The sequence below is a fragment of the Sarcophilus harrisii genome, chromosome 3, assembly GCF_902635505.1.
Source record: "Sarcophilus harrisii chromosome 3, mSarHar1.11, whole genome shotgun sequence".
NCBI classification, from domain to species: domain Eukaryota; kingdom Metazoa; phylum Chordata; class Mammalia; order Dasyuromorphia; family Dasyuridae; genus Sarcophilus; species Sarcophilus harrisii.
The window spans coordinates 460,848,892-460,871,359 of NC_045428.1; the positions used below are offsets into that span (position 1 = coordinate 460,848,892).

Sequence of the window (22,468 nt, forward strand, 5' to 3'; positions counted from 1 at the left end):
GGTGCCACCGGTCACCCTGTCTGTGGTCTAGGGCTCTCACAGCTGAAACTAGATGCCACCTACTATAAACCAAAAACATGAATGATAATCCAGATAATCTGAAACTGTTCCTCTCTCCAGGTAAACGTCATTTACATACAGAGGAAATCATGGTCTCCAGGGAGAGAATAACAGGGGAAATCTTGGAAAGAAGCGTTTGAATATTAACTCTGACCTTAGCTGATTCTAGTTACTCCTGCACAGAGAAGGTCATTCCATAATCAGACTCCAACCACTCTTTCTTTCCAACATTCCCATAAACTAACCCTACCTACTACACTGAAACTCGACTTCCAGCCCTTCCCTAAACACACCTGGCATTTGCAATCTCAGGGGCTTGGGCCACTCCCTAGACCAGCCAGTTTACTTCCTTCTAGCAGCATCTTACATCCCACTCCCCTCTAATTTCTCACCCTATATTTCTATCTACTAAGACTCTACTCTTCTATAGCCCTACTCAAAAGTCAGCAAAGGTCTTTATCTCCTCTGAATTCCCTTTCAGCATAGCACATCTATCCCGAAGCTATCAACTACTATCTCCTTTGTATAGCAGTGATTTAAATGTAAATGTCACTTCCCCAACTAGGAGCTAACTTTGAAGGCAGGAATTATGGACATATGCATTTCTTTAACAACACCCTTTCTTCCCCAAACCTCCAGTTATAGCATGAATACTTGTTGAATGAATAAATGAATAAAACAAATATAAGAGAGATTAAGATTTAAATTTAGTTCTTTCGGATTCCAAGTCCAAAATGATCCACTGTGCCACCTAGTAGCCATTGCCTCCACTTAACTCCTAGAGGACATAGGGCCAAGTAAACAGGGACCCCTGGCAAGGCTACCTGTGTGTGTGTGTGTGTGTGTGTGTGTGTGTGTGTTTTTTAATGTGGGAATGGAGGGAAGAGACAAAATGATATTGTACATTTTGCTTGGAGACATCACTCCATTTACCCCAGTGTTCCTGTGTCTGCTTTCTGTCCAAGAAAAATTATTCCACCGAAACAGTAGACCCAAGCCTTTCTTTACTTTTCCCCCTTCCAACTCCAAACCTTTCCTTTAACTCTTCATTCCTCTTCAAAAAGCAAGTTTTCCCTTCCTTTATCAGTGAAATCCTGCTCATGCCCTAGAAAAGAGCCATTTTACCTGGCAGCATAAAAAGGAATGTAGAATTTATCTTTTAGAGAAATCATGAAAAGAGAGAGGGAGAAAAGAAGTCTAGCACTTCCAGACTTCAAATTATATTATAAAGCAGCAATCATGAAAAAGATTTGATATTTGCTTAAAAATTATAAGTGGGTAAAGAAACAAGTCTAGACAAGGGAGAATGAGAAACAATGCAATTCAATTAACCCCATGCTTAATAAACCAATCAAGCAATAAATATTAGTAAGTTAGGAAAGAATTCCCTATTTGATTAAAAAAAAAAAAACTATTGAAAAAGTAGAAAACGACTTGGAAAAAAATAGGCTTAGACCAAAAACTTAAGCCTATTCCAAAATAGTTTATAAAGGGATATATAAGGTTAATTTCAAAGATTATACCATAAAAAATTTATAATACCTATTGATAGGACAAGTGGTTTTTTTAACCAAACAAGAGGTGAAGGCCAAGATAAATAATAAATTGACAAAGATAAAATAGATAACTGATAATGTGATACTAAAAAGGTTTTACACAAAACTTAAAGCACCTAAGATAAGAAGGGAGGAAAATGGGGGGGGGGGGAAATCATCATATCACATTTCTCAAATAAGGGTTGGTTATTCAAGATATAGACAACTAAACCAAAATACTATTTCCCAAAAGAAAAGTGATTAAAGACAATCAACAAACAGTTCTCAAAAGAATTGCAAACTCTTAACAACCAAAGGAAAGAAAGCTCCAGATCACTAATTATAAGAGAAATACACATCAAAACCACCCTGGGGGCTTTACTTCACACTCAGAAAATTAGCAAAGATGACAAAAGAAAGGGATAGTTCAAGTCAGAGGGGTTGTAAGAAGATAGGCACGGAAGTATGGGATTGATGGAGCTGTGGATCAATAGACACTTTTAGAAAAGCAATTTGGAATTAGTCAAACAAAGGGACTGAAACGTCCATAACCTTTGACTCAAAGATTCTATCACTAGCTTAAACCCCTAGGAGATCACTGATAAGATTAAATTCCCTATACAGGCCAAAATATTTATAGCAGCATTTTTGTGGTAGAAAAGAACTAGAAACAAAGTAGATGGTCATTAATGAGGGAATGGATAAACAAATATTGCTGTTTAATGTAATAGAATATTATTCCATGCTGCTGGAGAAAGCTAAGGGGCACAGTGAGTAGAGCACTGGATCTGGGGTCAGAGAGTTCAAATTCAAATTCAATTTTAAGCACTTACTAATATGATCTTGGGCAAATTGTTTAGTCTGAGTATGTCTCTGTTTCCTTAATTGTAACATATAGATAATAAGAGCACCTACCTCACATGGTGAGAATTATATGAGATAATATTTGTAAAATGGATAGTACAGTAGAAGTAATATGATTATTACCACTTCTCTACTGCCCCCCCACAACAAAAAAACATGACAAGTACAGAGAACATCATACAAAGCAAGATTATAGATTATATAGCAAGCAGAGCTAAGAAAACAGCAACATGTAATAACCACAAAAAGGTAAATGCAAAGAATCATAAATGAATTAAAAGTGAATATTGCAAAACTACAAAGAACAAGCTTGACACCAAAGAAGAGAAATAATAAGGTTCTACGTATACCCAGTTCTTTTGCAAAGTTGGAGGAATCTTTGAGTTTTGTACATTGCACATATATTTAGACTTTTTTGATATGTTAGTCAATTTTGCTGATTTTTCCATTATTTTCTTTAAAATGTCATTTGTTATGTGTGCAATAGCATTTTGGGAGTTTTGCAGAGGGAATAGTTGGTCATAAAAATAAATAAAGATAAGAAAATTTTAAAAGGACATCCATAAAAATCATTAAAAAAAAAAACTTTTATTACTCCTTTACCACGTTCAGAAGAAGAAGAAGACAGCTTAGCAATAAGGTCCCACAGATGGCTAACCTCTTGACTCATTTCAGGTTCCATTTCTGCTTTCACCCTGACAATTACACCCATACACCATAACACTTACTATGAGAGGACATCATGAGAATTCTGGATTTGGTGGCAATGACTTCTAAACCTCAATTTCCTTACATTGAAAATAAAAACATATATTGCATTGACACAAAAGTTTTATGTAGTTTCAAATAGGATAATGTGTGTACATCATTCCATCACTGTAAAACTTTATGTAAACTTGGGTTTTGATGATATCACTTATTGGGCACGATGCAGAATTACCTCATATTTTTCTCTTTTGGGGTATGTGTACATGATGAAGACTGTGTTTATCTCTTGCGACTCTCATAGCCCCAGTTCTGTCCTGTTCACAGTCAAAAGACTTTAAATATGTGTGGATTAATTCTAATCTGACACTCCTCAGAGTCTGATATAGCTCTTGATATGTCTGATCAGCCTGATCAGATGAAAATCTTTGTGATACCTACAGTTCTCCAGATTGAGATATTACAAAACAAGAATCTTATGAGGAAATCCTTTCTTTTCTTCTTCTACCTTAAATCTTCTCTTCTGCAGATTATCTGTTCTTTTAAAGATCTAGAAGTGTCTATCAGGATAAGTGAATCTGGTGGACAGCTTTCTTTCGATTCCCTTTTCAGTATTCCACCCAAGCCAAGGCAAAAACAAACAAACAAACAAACAAACAAACAAAAAAACAAACAAAAACAAAAACAAGAAAAAAAACTAAACTGCTTTGGGAACACCAGCAGGGAACGCATTCACTTTTGGTTTTGCTCCCTGCACTGGATTTCATAGTAGATCACAGGAGTATAATCTGATCTGCCAATAATCAAGCTGCCTTTAAATCTGTGTTTAACACAAAGTTCTGCAAAGATCTAGTTCCCCTATCAGAGATTGTCCCCAAGCTCCTTCCAGAGATGGAAGAAGGTGGAAGAGCCTGCAATTCACTTCCACTGACCACACAGAAACCCTGTGGGTAGGTGCCTTTCTCTGATTTCCAGATTATGCTACCAGGATTCCTTTGGGCCATCCTGATCTAGTGGATGAAAAAACGTACCAAACAACAAACAAAATTCCACCTTTCTCTATAGTATTTTTGAGGTTTTAAGGCCTTAAAAATAGAAGAACTAAATAGCAATTCTAGACTCCCAGAGTCACAACACCCAAGTTCCTAAATCCTATTGATTGCTGTTTCCAAAGAGTTTAAGGTGTATATGAAATCAAAATCAGGTCTCAATTCAAATAACATTTAATTCTACAATTATATCTGCATCATTCTAATTTGTAAACCTTCCCCAAAGCAAAATGCAGGTCTTATTTTACCTGTCTAGTTATGCTTATGGACCGATCCCAAATTCTGAACAAAACAAATGTGTACGCCAACAAGCCTTGAAAACGGAATCCCTTTATGTTACTATCTATTGGAGGCTTGAACCTTTCCCAGTAACAGGTGCAGAATTAGGTCATTTTTTATCTTTTAGGTGTGTATTTAGGATGAGCACTGTGTTTATCTCTCATATCTCTCATAGCCCCAATTCTATCCTGACCATAGTCAAAGGAGACTTTAAATATCTATGGCTTGATTCTAATCTGACACTCTTCAGAGTTTGATATATCCCTTCACTACCCAGCCTGATCAGATGAAAATTCTGGGAAAAAAGATTTAGATACCTAAAAGTCTTCAGAGAAAGAAAGTGCAAAACAAGAATCTTAGGAGAAAATCCTTCCTTTTCTTCTTCTACCCTAAATCTTCTCCATTGCAGATTATCTGTTCCTTTAAAGATGTAGAAGTATCTATTAGGATAAGTGAATCTGGTGAATAGGCTTTCTTTCAACCCCCTCTTCAATATTCCACCCCCAACTCACTTTAATCAACTGAAGACTGACTAACCCTGAGGAACTCTTCTTGAGGTGAAGATGTATTCAGTATGGATGAGAAAAACTGGAAGACTAGGAGTCCTGGAAAGATAGCAATGTGTGCATATGTGTTGGCAGGAAAGTCTAGTTGAATATTTTGTCTTACTACTTCCTTAAGGAACAAATGTGGGGTAGTAGAAATGTGCTGAACAGCTAGCTAAGGCAATGGATTAGAATGACCAGCCTGGAGTCAGGAAGACTCATCTTTCTGGCCTCAGACACTTACTACTTGTGTGACCCTGGACAAGTCACATAACCCTGTTTACTTCAGTTTTCTTAGCTGTAAAATGATCTCGAGAAGGAAATGGAATGGTAAATCACTTCAATGTCTTTGCCAAGAAAATCCCGAATGGGATCAGAAGAGTCAGACAGGGCTGAAAACACCTGAACAACAAAGAAAGGTGCTGAACTTTGGAATAAGGAGACTTGAGCCAAAATTTAGATCTTTACTACCTATACTATCTTGAACAAGTCATTCTCTGAATTTCATCTGTAAAAGAAAGATAATATACTATTGACTTTAAAGACTTGCTTTGAAGAAAACACTTATTTGTAAACTTTAAAACACTATTTAAACGTGGACTGCTGCTGCTGTTGCCTCACCAGTCAAGTGGACGATAGATTTTTTTTTCGACAAAGAGATTTGAAATTCCTATTCCACAGTCTCTCGTGGCTAGAGGAGCCAAATAAAGTGAATTAACCAAATACTGCCAGTTAATTAGTAAGGACCAAGCAGAGAAGCGGGAGCGACATTCCCGATGACAAATCTGAGCTCTTTGGGGATGTTCCAGCTTTCTAATCAATGGACATGAGGCTCCAAGGCGAGTCAATTCACATCAAATCAGCATTGACTCTTCACCTTCGTCTTACCCCTCCTCCTACCTTAGACAGTTTTATTCAGAGGCCAAGAGGGACATCAAAGAACTGGCCAAGCAGAACTCCAGAGAGCCATCTTAAGCACTTACACTACAACCTGTTTCCCTGCCAGCAGGTTAGGAGGTGCTTGGAAATCATCAAACAGAAGGGTGCCTAGATTGCCAAAACCCTCACCCTCTGGGTTTCCACTATCCTCTCCCAAAGTGCGCTACACCCACACAATGTCCCATCCCAGCAATTGCAAGCTCCGGAGCCCCACTGTCTTCTCGGGATAGGGGGTCTAGATATCTATCAGAGAGGACCAAACAAGGCCACATCTCCAGAGATCTCTCCAGCCAAAGGAGGTCATATCTGGAAGAAAGCGGGCGAGGATCGACTTTTGCAAACTCTTTAATTTACCGGGGCCCACAGATGACCCCCATCTCCTCCCCAGAAATCCCACTCACCAGCTGTCCCTGGAAAAGGCACGGAGGAGCCAGATGCCGGGAGCTAGGGAGGACCGCATAGTGCCCAGTCAGGAGGCAGACCACCAGCCTGAAGTGGAAGAAGTAATAGATGCCGGGAAGCCCGGAAAGTTTACTGAAGTGAGGCTGCTGAGCTGGATTTAAATACACCTCCCGCTCGGCCCGCCCCGGACCCCAAGGCAAAAAGTTAGCAGTCCCGGCCCCCTAGCTTAGTCCCTCCCCTTGACGGTTCCCCCAGAGGCTGGGTCAAGGCCCAACTGCCCCGCCTCAGCTTCAGCCTTCTCCGCTCCTATTACCCTCCCCCGCATCCAAACTTCGTCTCGTAACTTGCGTTAAGTTGGCCTTTACTTTCGCCCCCTGGTTCTGGGGCTGAAAGACGTCTGATATCTGCCCGGCTTCAACCCTAACTCACTCTGATCTTTCCCTCTTCAGCCCAGAGCCCCTTTGCTCTTAAGTGTACCAGCATTATCTTTCCCATAAAGTGCCTGCCCTGCATCCAGATAAATGGTCCTATTCCTTTCCAAAAAAAAAAAAAGCAAGACACGGGATTTTTCCTGGGTGGAACAGGGGAAACCAAGGCACAGAAACCGGGATTTGGGAACGCTGAATCAAGCCAGATTAAAGTGGGATCAGAAAAAGTGGAGATCATTAAAGTGGGAGCACAAAGGTCACTCAGCAGTCCCCCCATTTTACATATGAGAAACTGAGACCCCAAAACTTAGTGTATGTACCTCCTTATGGCAGGTAGGTCATTCCTCTTGACTCTAAAACTCTCTGAATGAAAGGGTTCTGGGACACCAAAAGAGAAAAAAAGGGGGACCTCTAAAATAATCTGCGGGTTTCTGGGGAGAAATGTATCTGTAAAAAAGATTACAAACTGTGGGAAACAGGTGTCAAGCATTTAGGCCAGTGGTTTGAGTCCCGCACAGAAGTAATGGTAGAATTCACACATAAATAGAGATTGTCTACATAAATATGGGGTGAAGAGGAGAGAAATAATTTGCTATTTTCTTCCTCCTTTTCCTTTCCCCCTTCTATCCTTCTCTCCTGGAAATGCTGGAGGAAAGTACATTGTAGTTAAAAGCAATAAACCCATTGAAAGAACTCCAGCTATCAAGCTTAAAGGTCTTAAATGATGAGTTTGGTTGGCACTAGCCCCTTAGGACCAAACAGAAAAAGATTATAGAGTTACAAAACTCAATGGGTAAATACCAGACTGGTAAAAGTATGGGCACAGGGATAGAAACAAAGAAGGCACTCCAGGAACAGAAGCTAGTGGGATTCTTAGGAAATGGTGGACAAATCTGGGACAGAGAGCATTGAAGAAGGGAGGAATCAACTATAAAATAGGGAGGATCAGGGTGGGGGAAAAAAATGAAGATTGCTTAGTTTGGAGTCAGTAGTACCTAATACAGCAAAAAAAAAAAAAAAAAAAAAAAAAAAAAAAAAAAAAAAAAAAAAAAAAAAAAGGCCTAGAGAAAAGTAAAGGGGAAGAGAAGTAAGAAAAGCATGAGTAAAGTAGGATACAAATAATTTAATAAAGTAATGGGCACTGTTATTGTATGAAATAGCTTAGTGCAAATGAAATCAAAGGAAGACTGAAAATGGAATACTGCTGAAGAACTTGGCCCTTGGAAAAGGAGAATTATGGAAGAATACCACAGCCTAGGATAGTAGAATATAGAAATAAAATTCAGAGGAACCACCCAGACATAAAGTGAAACTCTAAATATTTTAAACTAGAAAAAAAGTTTCAATTCCCCATTTTTCTTATGCTAAGGAACCCTCTAACCTCCCTGGGCTTGTTTCCTTATCTGTTAAACAGGGGAATTGGGCTTCTTCCTTCTGCTTTTTTTTTTGTTTGTTTGTTTGTTTGTTTTATTTAAAGGGAGCAACAACATATCAGCCCAAACATACAAAGACCCAAATTATCAGCACACACAAATAAAAATCAGAAACTATATAAGCCTTTTAAGTCTTTAATTATTTTAGACCTTTTGGCTAATTTAACTGCTGAACCAAGTGGGTATACACATTTCTGTTTTTCTCCTCAGTACAGTAAAAAGTTCACTTACATTAGACTGAGAAAGGGAGGGAAAGCATTTATTAAGTGCCTACCATGTGCCAGGAACAGTGCTAAATCCTTTACCAAATAGCATTTCATTCCATCCTCATAACTATCTCATAAGAGGTAAGTACTTATGATCCCCATTTTACAGATTCAGAAAGATGGAAGCTAAGTGACTTGCCCCCATTCACACAAGTAATAAGGGTCTGCTGAGGACATAGTTGAACTTGGATCTTCCTAACTCTACACCAAGACTCTATCTCCTGTACCACCTGGAAGCCTCAGAACCAGGATGACATGAATTCAAGTCCCATGTCTGACACGGATGGCTTGAACAAATCACTTAATCTCTCAGCCAACTAGGCAACTCACTAAGGTAATTTACAAACAAGTTGCTGACCTATTTAGGTAGAGGGAGTTTTCTCACCAAATAGTTCCAAACATTCCAGTAAAATCACAAGACTAGGCCTTAGCTTCATAATAGTAACAAATAAAATAATCCAAAAGCCATCACTAACGGATCAAAGATGATGACATAGATAAGAATAAGAACCCTAAAAAAAGTGTTGGGTTGGGTTTGTTCTTCAGCATTCTTAAGCAAGTCAGTTCCTGGAGGGCAGTAACTATATTTTATTTCATTTAGGTATTTCCAGTACGTGGCAAGGTATATTGTACATTATAAGCACTTTAGTCTCAAGTCTGACCATGGCATTGAAATGGCATCAGGTTCTCAAAGGCAGTGCCATGTACCACACACTCTGGTAGCACAAGCTGGAAGAATAAAGGCCTGACAATGGCCCATATGGTGGTAAATCTGTCATCCAAGTTCAGCCCAAGTTTGGAGAAGTCATCAAGAGCTTCCAAGTAAAAAGAAGCCTCTTCTTCTTGACCAGATACATTAAAATCTGGGATTTTCTTCTTGACTCTAGCCTTTGCTGGTCACCAGGCAATGAAGCGTTGTTTTTTGTTTTGTTTGGGTTTTATCTTTTTTGGCTATAACAACTCATTAAACTCTCTACTAAGTCATAGAGGGGGGGTGTTGTTTGCATTAGTAAAAGTACCCACATGGATGAAATTACAAATCCTTGAAGTCATGATATGAAAGTATGTTCATTCAGATGCTATCAGGACTAAATGATCTCATCTCTTTTTTGCCATTGAATTCTACCCACCCAGTGCTTTTGACAGCTGAATGGACAAAGTGATCAAGTACCGAAAAGTGGGTTTGATTCAAATGAATTTCTAAACCCAGTAGGGAAAGGCTTTCTTGATTTAAACCCCCCTCCCAAGTCCCCAAATCAGCCATCAGTGTCAGATATGGGACTCGAACTCATGTCATCTAGTTCTGAGATTGCCAAGTGGTACAGTTGATAGAGTGCTTGGTGTAGACCCAAGTGCTTGGGAAGACCCAAGTTCAAGTTAAGAGAAGGAATAGGTGGCAGAATGTATAGAATGTTGTCTTAGGGTCAGGAGGAGCTGGATTCAAATCAGGTACTTACTATGTAACTCTGGGCAAGTCACAATTAACCTGCCTCAGTTTCCTCATCTGTAAAATGAAAAGGGAATGGTAGACCATTCCAGTATCTCTGGTAAGAAAACCCCAAATAGGGTCACAAAAAATTGGACAGGATAAATCAACCAAAAAAACCAAAACTATATATACATATATATTCCTAGAGACATCACTGATAGTAAATACCTGTGAAAGCACACTAAAATGAGCTGTTTCTCTTATAAAGGAATAGAATAAAATACTTTATTTCAGTGTACTGAAGACAGTCTGAATACTCATCTATAAAATGAGAGAAATGAACCAAATCAGCTCTAGAGTCCCTTTCAGCTATAGAACATTTTTCTTTCCTGCATTCTAGCATAACATCTCAAGACATCACTATCTCCTTCCATTAGTATCTCAAACTCTGAATATTTAAAATAGAACTCATCATGTTCTTCTGGATGTCTTCTCCTTCAAAAAACCTATTTCTCCTCTAAACTTTCCCTTTTCTAATGATGAGACCATTGTCATCCCACTAATTCAGTTCCCCAAATCAATCATCCTCTCACTATTCTTGGTCTTTCACATTCCTCCCTCACATTCTTGGGTGAAAATATGAGAGAGGAAGAAAAGATTAAAATTTGGTAGTAAAAGAAGTGAAAGACTCAGATAGGGTTAAGGATAATTTTTGCCTTTTCTAGCTAACATTTAAAAAGGAAATGGCAGTTTAGAATGGAAATAGGGGATCTCAACTCTCTAACAAATTTGAATGACTGGTTCTGAGAAAGGGAGAGAACCCTACAGATTATCCAGTTCCTTGATTTTACTGAGTCCCAGAGAAGCTGCGACAACCCCAAAGCCACATAGCTAGTTTAAAAAGCTACGAAGAATCCTGGTATCTTTATGTTTAGTACAATTTTACCTGTCTTACTCCTTATTCAGTCAATTCCAGTGGTTCCCAATTGCCTACAAGCTCAAATATAAAACCCCCTATTTGGCTATTAAACTGCTTTATAACCTGGCCTTTTCCTACCTTTGAAATTCTCTTAGACCCTATTTTCTCTTTCCACCCATCTTCCATCCTCATATTCTGCAATCTAGGGTTCCTAGCTGTTCATTAAACATGACATTCCATCTCCCAGCTATAAGCATTTTCAGTGTTTATCATATCTGGAATTCCCTCCTTCCTCACTTCTACTTTCTAGCTTCCAGCTTTCTAGATTCTTCCTAATTTACTTCAAGCCTCAGATAAAGTCCTATCTTCTAGGAGATTTTTCCCTAGGCATTTCTCCTGTACTCCTTAATCTTCATGCCTTCCTTTTGAGATTATCTCCAAATCACCTTGTATATATCTTGTTTATACAGAGTTGTTTGAATGTTGTCTTCTACAGTAGACCACGTGCTCCTTGTTTTTGTACCTTTCTTTGTATACTTAGCATTTAGCCCAGTGCTTGGCACACAGAAGATCCTTAAATGATTGTTGACTTGATTCCTTCCACTGAGGACCTCTAAAAGTTCTTATCTTTGTAGTTCTATATACCTAGGAAAAGTGGAAAACCTTCTGAAATATAGATGAATATCCTTTTTGAGAATGTCTTCATCAAATGAGTACTTGCCCATTAATTGGGGAATGATTGAATAAGTTATGGTATATGAATGTAATAAAATATTATTTAAATGTATAAATGCCTGACACATAATAAGTATTTAATCAGTGCTTGTGGATTCATTGATTAAGCATGGCAATGGCCTCTCCAGAAATATGTTGGCAATATTATGTTAACAATCTTGGCTCCAGTTGTCCTGTCAAACCCCTCCCCAATAGCTTCCTCATTCATAAAACCAGCACCCTGGCCCATGTGGAAACTCTCCTTAGACTCTCTAATATTTGGCATTAACCTTTGATTATCTCAGGGATGCTGGGAGAAAAATGTCTTATTTAACCCCTGCCCTAGGTACTTAGCTGTCAGAAAAGAAAAAATTCTTGATGTAATAATCATGGAGTCAGAGGAGCAGGACAGGGAAAACTTGTTGGGTGGCCAAGTCAGAAATTAAAGTTCAAAAATCGAAGGCTAATACCTTCAGAAGAATCATGAGGCTTCTCACCAGAAGCAAGCAAGGCTGACTAGATAATGGACATCAAATTGTGGTTTATGGATATAATGAAATATTCAATAATCAATGAAGAGGCAATTTCAGAGAAACCTGGAAAGTTGTATATGAATTGGTATGGAGTGAAGTGACCAGAGTCAAGTGAACTTTATAATATAACATCAATTTTGTAAAAACATAATTCTGGAAGACTTAAGAACTCTACTATCAATAACCATGATTAATTATTAATCTAGAGACCAATGATGAAGAATACTACTCATCTCCTAACAGAAGCAGTGAACTACTATGAAGAATCAAACACTAATTTTTGGACATAGTTTGGAAACTTGTTTTCTTTGATTATACTGTACTTTTTAAAAGAATTATAGTTATACTTCAGTGGGGAAGGACTATAGCAATAGGTAGAGAAGAAAAAAAACAGAAAAACTTGATAATTGAAAAAAAGACCTTTTTATGAAAAAAAGATAAAAGATGTCTGAAGAAACAAAATAACAAAGAAACTTCTAGAAACAGAGTTTAATAAGGACTAAACAAATTCCTGCTGCTCATATATGTTTAAAGCTCCAAATACTGATGACAGCAATTGTCTTTCCTTGTCTTCACAAGGGAAAGAATCTCCCAATTCTTCTCTCTCTCTCTCTGAGGTGGACAAGTATACTTATTCTTGAACTTCTCAAAAATTCTTTCATTTAAAATATTCTTTAATACATAGAACTTACTAATGTGAAAAGCAAGGAATTAGCTGACAAAATGGATCTAAATTTTGCTAATGGTGCCAATGTTCTTTAAACAATAAGCAAGAAGCTAGATGGTGAAGTGGGTAGAGCATCAGCCTTGGAATCAGAGGGATCTGAGTTCAAATGTGACCCCAGACACTTAACATTAGCTATGTGATTCAGGGCAAGTCACTTAAATCAATTGCCTTGCAAAAAAAAATCATAAATGAACAAACTTGTTTTATTTCTTGTAATGAGAAATTGAGTATCTTCCTCTGGGTCTCTATAAGCACTTTAAACTCACCATCTCCCAATCCCAAATTATTTTCCCCTGCAAATTATTACTGGTGTCTCCATTTCTGTCAATTACCACTATTTTTCTTGTTATCCAATAGACGTTTGATACTTCCCTTCTCCTTGGATCTCACAATATATTACCAGTCCTAAGTCCCCGAAATTTTAATTCTAATATGTCTTAAATGCATTCTCTTACTTTCATTTTCATTTCTGACACCAACCTGAGGTCACTATTACTTCTTGCCTGGGATTAAATTCCCAACTTCTCTATCTTTACTCCCTCCCTTCCATATCCTTTCTACCTGTTGTTGTTAGACTACATTTTTATAATCTTTTTTACAATTTTTTTAGTTCTGTTCATGGGGCAGCTGGGTGGCACAGTGGATGGAATGCTGGGGCTGTAATCAGGAAGACTCATATTCTGGATGATTTAATATTGTTTGCCTCAATTTCCTCATCTGTAAAATGAGCTGGAGAAGAAAACTGCAAATCACTCCAATATCTATACCAAAAAATCCTATAAGGAGACACAAAGAGTTAATTAAACAAGACTGAAATAATTGAACAATAAATTCTGTGCTCAAAATTCTGCAGTTATTTCCCCCTTTGGCTCCCTTATTGCCTATAGAATGAATTAATAGTATCAGAGATGTAGAGCTGGAAGAGACCTTACAGCAGTGGTTCTCAAACTTTTGTTCTTAGTATCTTCATGTTAAAAAATTATCAAGGATCTGTTCAAAGAGTTTTTGTTCACATGGGTTATATTTATAGCTATTTACTATATTAGAAATAAAAGATAATTTTGAAATTGTAGACTCTCTGAAAGGGTTTCAGAGACCCCAACAATTCTTTGGACTACACTTTGAGAACCACTGCCTTACAACTTATGGAACCCAAACCTTCATTTTACAAATGAGGAATAGGAAGAGGACTTGCTCAGGGTCACACAGCTAGTCAATATTTGAGGTCATTAAATCTGAGGCCTTCCTGAAAGTACTCTGTCTACTATATCATATCTGCCAAGTCACACTTCATGATCTAGATTCAGACTTGTTTTCCTGATTTATCTATCAGTCCCATTTATTTATCCTCCATCCCAACACTACTGGACTATTACAGAGAGCCTTTACCTCAACATCTTGTCCATTTCCTACCTCTGACCTTCTGTTCACACCATTCCCTATGTATTCTTGAGAGGTTACATGGTATCATATAGAGTCCTGAAGAGACCAAGTTCAAATCCTAGCTTTGCCATTTAGTAACTATGTAATCCTGAGCATGTATCAACTATTTAAGAAGGATAAAAATGCTTGTCCCTTTCAGAGTTGTAAATAAAGTGTTCTGTAAATCTTAAATTGGCAGGTAAATTGGAGTATATTCAAATGACAGATAAAGGGATAGGTACTGAGCCTGTGATTTCTGTAATACTGGAACCCCACAGATTGGGGAATTGCCTCCAAGAACGTGTCAACACCTTCTCTAAAAATTATCATCTAAGCCTTACTTAGCCTTACCAAGGGGTTTAAGCAACTTGTCCAGAAACTGGCTCATAGTATATCTCAGAGAAGGTACTTAAACCCAGTCTTCTTGGTACCAAGTCAGCTCTCTGTCCACTATGCTAGGGTGTCTTTCTTAAATAGATTATTTTGTTAATGTACCATCATTTCCAAGTGTTGAAATACTGCCCATCTTTCAAAGCCCAGCTAAAATATCACCAGCTCTCTGACCCTGTGCTTTATTCCCTCTATCTAAGAGTGATCTCATCTTTTAAAAAATTATTTAATTTTTAATTTATGGAATAAACTAAATATTTCCACAACATAGTATAACTTTTTAAAAAATGACTGTGCATGAAACTGCAAATCTATTATGTATCACTTGCTGTTCTTTTTAAAATATATATTAGTTATCATGTATAATTCTTTTTCCCTTTTTTCTTCTCTCTCTCACCCTAAAGATGGCTCGTATTAGACATAAATATGTATATGTATGTAAAAATGTAATATATGCATACATATATGTGCAAAATCATTCTATACATGCATTTTATAAATTTATTGGGTTTTTTTTCCTCTGGGTACCAATAACATCTTCCTAGTAGTCTCATCTTTTAAATTCCTAGAATACTTTCTATATCCCTTATGTTTTTACCACCTATTCTGTAGCTAATAATAGCAGCTCAAACTTTTGTAGTACTTTGTGATTAATAAAGCAAATTATTCTATAAGCTCCTTGAGAGTAGAGGTCAGTTCTTATTTGTTTCAATATTCTTGACAATAAGAATACCAGGTCCTGAAGTCATTCAGTGCTTGTTAAAACAAAGAATAAAATAACTTCCTGTCATTTCTGAAAGGCGACAGATTTCCTCCAGAGGGAAGAAAACTGAAGTACTTGGGAAATTCTCAAGGAGAGCCAGAAGAGAGTTCCAGGTTCTTTCTTCATCAGAAAGCCTGAAGATCCCTAATCAAAACTTTCTAAAATGCTCAAGTCAACCTGGAAATATTCTCTGGGCACATTGAATCTAGTACCACCTAAAGAACAATGGTATTAGAAATATGGATTTTTGTTTCAAAAAAGAGCTTGGATTTGTTAGAAACAATGCTCAATTTCTCAAATGTAATCCAGCCTGTACTCTTCCTCCTGTAAAATTCTGGGCACAAGTTATTGTTCTTATACAATATCTATCCAAGATTTATATACTGATAGATCAGCTTAATAGTCTGCCCATCCAACTGTATTTCATAGTATGAATATCAGGCATTTTTATGTGTATGAGACAAAACTTTTTTTTGAGTCCTTGTGAAATTTGGGGTACTCTCTAGTATTCCGGAGCTTGATACAATCAGCAAAATGTTATCCACTAAAATACGTGGAAGATATGATTATCTACAGGAAATGCCTTTTCCATTTGAACTCTGCCACAAGCACCCACTCCTTATTTTATGACTTGATTCATTAGTGATAGTTATTGATAAATCATCAAATAGATATTATCTTTTCAAGCACCCAGTCCTTATTTCATGCCTTTATTCACTAGTGATAGTCACTGACAAATCATTAAATAGATATTTGATTCATTGATTAAAGAATCTTGAATGATCTTAAAGCATATAGGTGAGATACTTTTAAGACTGTATTTTGCTCTGTGAATCACATGATTCTTCAGTTTCAGTAGTGTTTAATTCTTTGTGAGTCTATCTTGGATCATCTTGGCAAGGATACTGGAGTTGTTTGTCATTTTCTTATCTAGCTTATTTTACAGATTTTATAGAGGTAAACAAGATTAAGGTAAAGATTTGTCTAGGGTAACACAATTAGAAAGTCTCTGAGGCCTGATTTGAACTCAGAAGGATGAATTCTGAGTCTAAGTTTAACACTATCCACTGTGCCATCTTTGGTGCCCTTTTAAATAAATATCAGACAATAAACATCATGTGATCTTATATTTTTCTGGACCAGGTGCATTTGTAAAGATTCAATTAAATTCACATCAGTCAGTCAGTAAACAGTCAAAAAATATTTATCGAGCACATACAGCATGGCAAAAACAGTGTTAAGCACTGGAGCTCCAAAAAAGAGGCAAAAACAATCATTACCCTCAAGGAGTTCAGAACATAATGAAATAGGTACAAATATGCTAACTATGGGAAGAATGGGAAATAATTGAGAGAAGGTACTAGAATTTAGAGTAATTGAGAAAGGCTTCCTACAGAAGACGGAATTTTAGTTAGAACTTAAAAGAAGCCAGAGAAGTCAGCAGGTCGAGATGAGGAGGGAGAACATCCCAGGCTTGGGGGACAGTCAGAGAAAATACCTGGAGCTAAGAGATGAAATGTCTTGTTTATGAAACAGCCAGGTGGCCAATGTCACTGGATTTAAGAGTGCATTTTGAAAAAAGGTGGCCTTGTTTCTCTTCCTTGCTCCCTTTTTAAATTTTTATTAGAAGTTAGCCACTGCTCCCTGTACCATGGACTTCTAGATATGAAGGAGAAAGGATTTCTTTTTCACCTTCCCTCACACTACGGTGGTTATAAGCACATGATATCAAGAACAGAGGCTTACTTAGGTAAACCTATCTCTAGTTACCAGAGCACAGGGTAGGTGACCAGTGATCAGTGATCCAAAGAATTCTTTGGTTCCTGAGTGAGCACCAACTGCCTGACAGGAGTCGCTTTCTGGAAACACATTGCCAATTAGAAGTGAACACAATAGTTCTTCACTTGAAAGGATTGAAGAATCATGCCTGGCCAGTCAGAAGATTTGGATCTTGTGAGATGCTGAGATGGTCCAGATTCAAGCTAAGAGTGAAATATTTATTCATCAGTACTGCAAAGTTATTATCTCCTGGGAGAGTAGAGGCATGTATAAGAAAAACCATATATGTACATATTATACATATATATGTACGTATTATAGATGTAATCGATTATGGTTTTTATGTCTTGAATAATAAGTGCTTTTGAGTCTTTTGTGTTTTAAGCATTTATTTTATGGTGGAGGAAATGACTCTGCCTTATACCCAATGTCTATTTAATACAATGCTTACAATTTCTACAAGAGACTATTAACTACTATTTTTTGAAAATATATTATCTTTTGCTTTTATATTACATTTTCCCACTATATATACCACCAGAGTCACCCCTCATAACAAAGATTTTTTTCTAAACAAGAAAAGAAAAAAATCAACAAAATTCATCAATATATTGAAAAAATCTGACTATGTTTCACACTTCTGGACCTCCTTTCTCTACAAAATAATGGGGGAATAGTGTCTCCTTATATTAGTGTTGTGGCTAACTTTGTTCTTTTTAATTTTGCAACATTAATTTTTTTGTGATTGTTCTTTCCATTTACATTGGTGTAGTCATTGTGTATATTGTTTTCTTGGTTCTGCTTACTTTACTTTGTATCAATTCATGTAAGTCCATTTTTCTCTGTGTCCATCAAATTGTTTTTTTTTACAGCCCAGTACTTTTCTATTACATTCATGTGTCATCATTTATTTAACCATTTCATAACTGATGGGTATCAACTTTGTTTCCAGCTCTTTGATAGCACAAAAACTTCTGATATACAACATGACTAAAATGGAAAAATGTTTTAAATGATTTACATGTACAACCTCTATCTCTGAACTTATTCTCAGAAAGGGAAAGAGAAAAATTTGGAACTCAAAATCTTACAAAAATGAATGTTCAAAAACTATCTTTACATGTAATTGGAAAAAATAAAATACTATTAAGTAAGTGTGTATGAAAAGAATGTAAACTCCTTGATGCAGGGGATAGTTTGTTTGTCTTTGTATCTCCATACCTAGCACAATGCTTAGCCCATCTCAGTCATTTTATAAATGCTTGTTAATTGATTGATTTTAAATAGTGCTGCTACACATATTGGGTGCATATGGGGTTTCATTTCTTTTCTTTTTCTTTTAAATCAGTGATTTCCTTGAGGTATATAGCAATTTAATCTCAGGATAAAAGGATATAGATATTTTAGTTATTTTATTCAAATGATTCCAAATAGTTTTCCAAAATGGTTGTAATGAATCACAGCCCCACAAACAATGTATATATGTGCCTACCCTTCCACAATTTGACAAATATTATTTCCATCTTTTCCCATTTTGGTCAACTTTTTTTAGGCATGAGGTAAAATTTCAGGTAAAATTTTTACATTTCCCTATTTATTTGACTATTCTTTCATATAGTTATTAGTTTGAAGTACTTTTGGAAACTGTTCATATCTGACCACTTACCAATTAGGAAATGACTTCAAGCCTTAGATGTCTACCTTATCTGTATTGTGTATCAAACTCTTATCTGAGAAATTCTAAACAAAGATTTTTTTCCTCCAGTTGACTGCTTCCCTTATCCTAGATATGTAAATTTTCTTCATGCAGAAACTTTTCAATTTCATGGAATCAAAATTATTGATTCTATCTTTTGTAATGGCCTCTATCCTGTGTTTCAGAATTTAACTTCTACCCATAGTTGTGGAAAAACTGTTTAAATCCAACCATATATGATTAAAGGTTGTCTGTACCCAGATTATATTGTTAGGTCCTAATCACTCTCTAGGAATACCTGAGATGGCTACAAAGGAGTTCTGATTCTATCATGCCCAGATTCCATGCGAAATGTTCTTGGTTTGGGTTATCATACTCTAGAGCTCTTGAGGGGATCTACTCCAAGCTTTTATTTTGGCTTACACTTACTCATTTCAATTTACCTTGCTTTCCGGCTTTCTCTTTGCCTGTGTAGCCTGTGTATGTAAGGTTCCTGTGTGAGAAACCTTTGTCAAAATCTTACATAACACAACTCTTCTTGAATATGAAGTTACATCTCCTTTCCAGTTCACTCTCTTCTACTAAATACCCTAATCAATTTATTTTAAAAACTATTTCAGATTTTGGGTTCTATTCTCATGAACAACATAATTGTGAAAGATCTGCTTTTCTTCAACTTTTTATATTATGATCTTTAATATTTAGGTCAGGTAAACATTTTGAATTTAATGTGGCATATGGAGTAAGATATTGATCTAAGTCTAATATCTGTTCCAGAGTTTTTCAGGAGACAGCTCTGATCAGGTTGCCAGAACCCAAAATTAAATTTTCAATGTGAACATTTATATCTCAGAAATTGGCAAATGCCACAATATATGGTTTAATTTGTTATTTTGTTAATTGACTAGACTTAAGTAATGGAGAGGATTTTATTAATGTGGATTAAACTTTAAAGTCTATTGAACATATATATGCATATACATATGTATTGTGTTTATATACATATGTATATATATATGCATATATATATTTAATTTTTAAAGAGACTTTAATCTTGAGACATAACTAAGCTTTGTTTTAGAGATTTTTTTCTTAGTTAAATTCTGGATAGGGGCACAATAAAACATAGAAAAATGAGAAAATGTAGATTTCTCTTTGGAGTCGTTTCCCCACTATGAATGCCTGTCTGCTTGAGACAAGAATCTGAACACCTTGCATGGGAAAATCACTTTCCCAACAGGATCTTGTATTACCCTGGTGCTAGATCACAATATGGTTTATTTTCTTTTTCCAAAATAAATTATTGATATTTTTTGATTTTTACATTACTGTATTTCCCACTATATTGGTCCGCTCCATCTCATTTCCAGAGAATCATAAAGAATAAAGAGGAGGGGAAAAACATTTAGAAAAATTAAACACCACATCAAAAAAAAAGTCTAATATTTTAAATGTTCCTCATCTATAGTTCCCCGACCTGTGAGAAGAAGAGGGGAAGGTCAAGTTAACAGTCATTTACTAAATACAAAGGGCTTGACACAGAGCTAAGGAAGCACTGAATATGAATATAATAAGAGTCTTCAAGTTTATACCCTAATTGGAGAAGACTACATAACAAAGGAAATTTTAAAAGGGACTTCTCAAAGCTCTTTCTAGGGGTTAAGCTTGGTGATTATGAACTTTATATATGTTTACTGTTACTCTTTCATTTTCATTGTTTCAGTAATTGTGTTTATCATTTTCCAGGTTCTGGTTATTTCAGTCTTTATTAATCCATATGGTTTTCCTTGCTCCCCTATATTTTATCTTCTTCAAAGCTTCTTACAAAACAATAACATTCAAATACCACAATTTGTTTAGTCATTCTACAATGGACTGGCATCTATTTGTTTCTAGTTCTATGCTAATACAAAAAGTGCTGCTATAAATACTTAAGTGTGTATAATATCTTTTTTTGTTGTCTTTCTTTAAGTAGAATCTCTATGTCAAAGTATATCAACATTTTAGTCACTTTCTTTGCACACTTCTAAATTGCTTTCCAGAATAGTTAGAAAAATTCACAATTCCAAAAAACAAATTTATAAGCATGCTCCTCTTTTCATAATCCTTCAAACATTAATTGTTCTCAATATTTTGTCATTTTTGCCAATTTTCTGTGCAAGGTAAAAGCTCACAGATTTTTAAATTTGTATTTCTATTATTAAAGATTTGAAACATTCTGCCACATGATTGTTAAAAATTTCCAATTCTTATTTTGAGAAATATGCATATCTTCTGAAGAGGCTATAAAAAGAACAATTTCAACCTAAAATGGAGGCTAGTCCTGGGGTCAGACCTGGGAAAAACATTGCTTTCTTAGGGACTAAGAGAGTAAAGGAGTATAGAAAAGGCATAAAGGAATAATGGTTCAGAGTATAGAATTACAGGAAAAGCTAGATAACCTAAGATGTAAAAAATTGAAGTAACCAAATAATGTTTCATGTAAATGAAGCAATATAAAACTATATCCAGGGTTTTTTTTTTATCTCTATGTAGCTTATAGATTCCTTCCTACTCTAATAAAGTTGGGCACCTAAAAATAGCTATTTATATACTATTGCCATAGATAGTCTTCGTTGATTATCTCCAATTTATCTAGTATAAATCTTGTTTGTACATACTTTATACATCCCATGCCTACAGTGGTCTCTCTCCTCTTCTCTACCTACTGATTTCCCTGGCTTTCTTTAAAATCCATCTAAAATTTAATATTCTACAGGAAGCCTTTCCAACTACTCAATTCTTTTAATTTTCCCCCATTTCTCCTCTATATAGCTTGTTTGTGCATATTTGCTTGTCACCCTCATTATATTGTGAGCTTCTTGAGAGTAAGCATTCTCTTTTTTGCCTTTTTTGGTATCCCCTATGCTTTGCACAGTTCCTGACAAGTAGCAGACTCAACACTTGTTAAGAGACTGACTAGCTGTATCCCCAGCACTTAGTACAGTGCTTGGCACATAATAGGAACTTAGTAAATGCTTGTTGATCAAACAAGCCACAATAGAGCCTAGCTACTAGGTCTTCAGTTTTTGGATTGTCCTGGGGACCATAACATTATGCCATAGGATATCATACATGACCAGTGACCCAGAGGAGAAATATCTAGTCTCCAGTAATAGTACTGGACCATCCTAGGTTTGTATTCCCCAAAAGAATTCCTAATAGAGAAATCAGGTACTTTGAAAATTCAAAAATAGTGTTTGATTCTGGATACAACATTTTAGGTGAGACATTTAAGAAGCTGGAGAAATTCAAAGAAAACATGGCTAGATTGCTGATGGGATTGGCCATCGCGCCATGTGAAAACCTATTAAAACATCTGGGGATGTGAAAAATAAAAGAATCTCAGCGTTATTGAAGAAGAGAAACATAACTATTTTCTAGTATTTGAAAATTTTAATGTAGAACAGTGATTAGATTTGTTCTTTTTATTGCCCAAAGGTGGAATGAGAAGAAAGATGAAAAGTGTAGAAAGGTATAAAGAAAAACTTCCTAATAATAGGAACTATCCAAAAATTCATTAGCTGCCTCTATAGGCAGTGTAAAAAGTCC

At 36.2% G+C, this 22,468-nt stretch overlaps 1 pseudogene; it reads right to left on the reverse strand.

The window, feature by feature from the left end:
• LOC116422495 overlaps window positions 1-6,559 on the reverse strand; it is a 29,661-nt pseudogene extending 23,102 nt beyond the window's left edge.
• Between the last annotated feature and the right edge of the window lie 15,909 nt (window positions 6,560-22,468).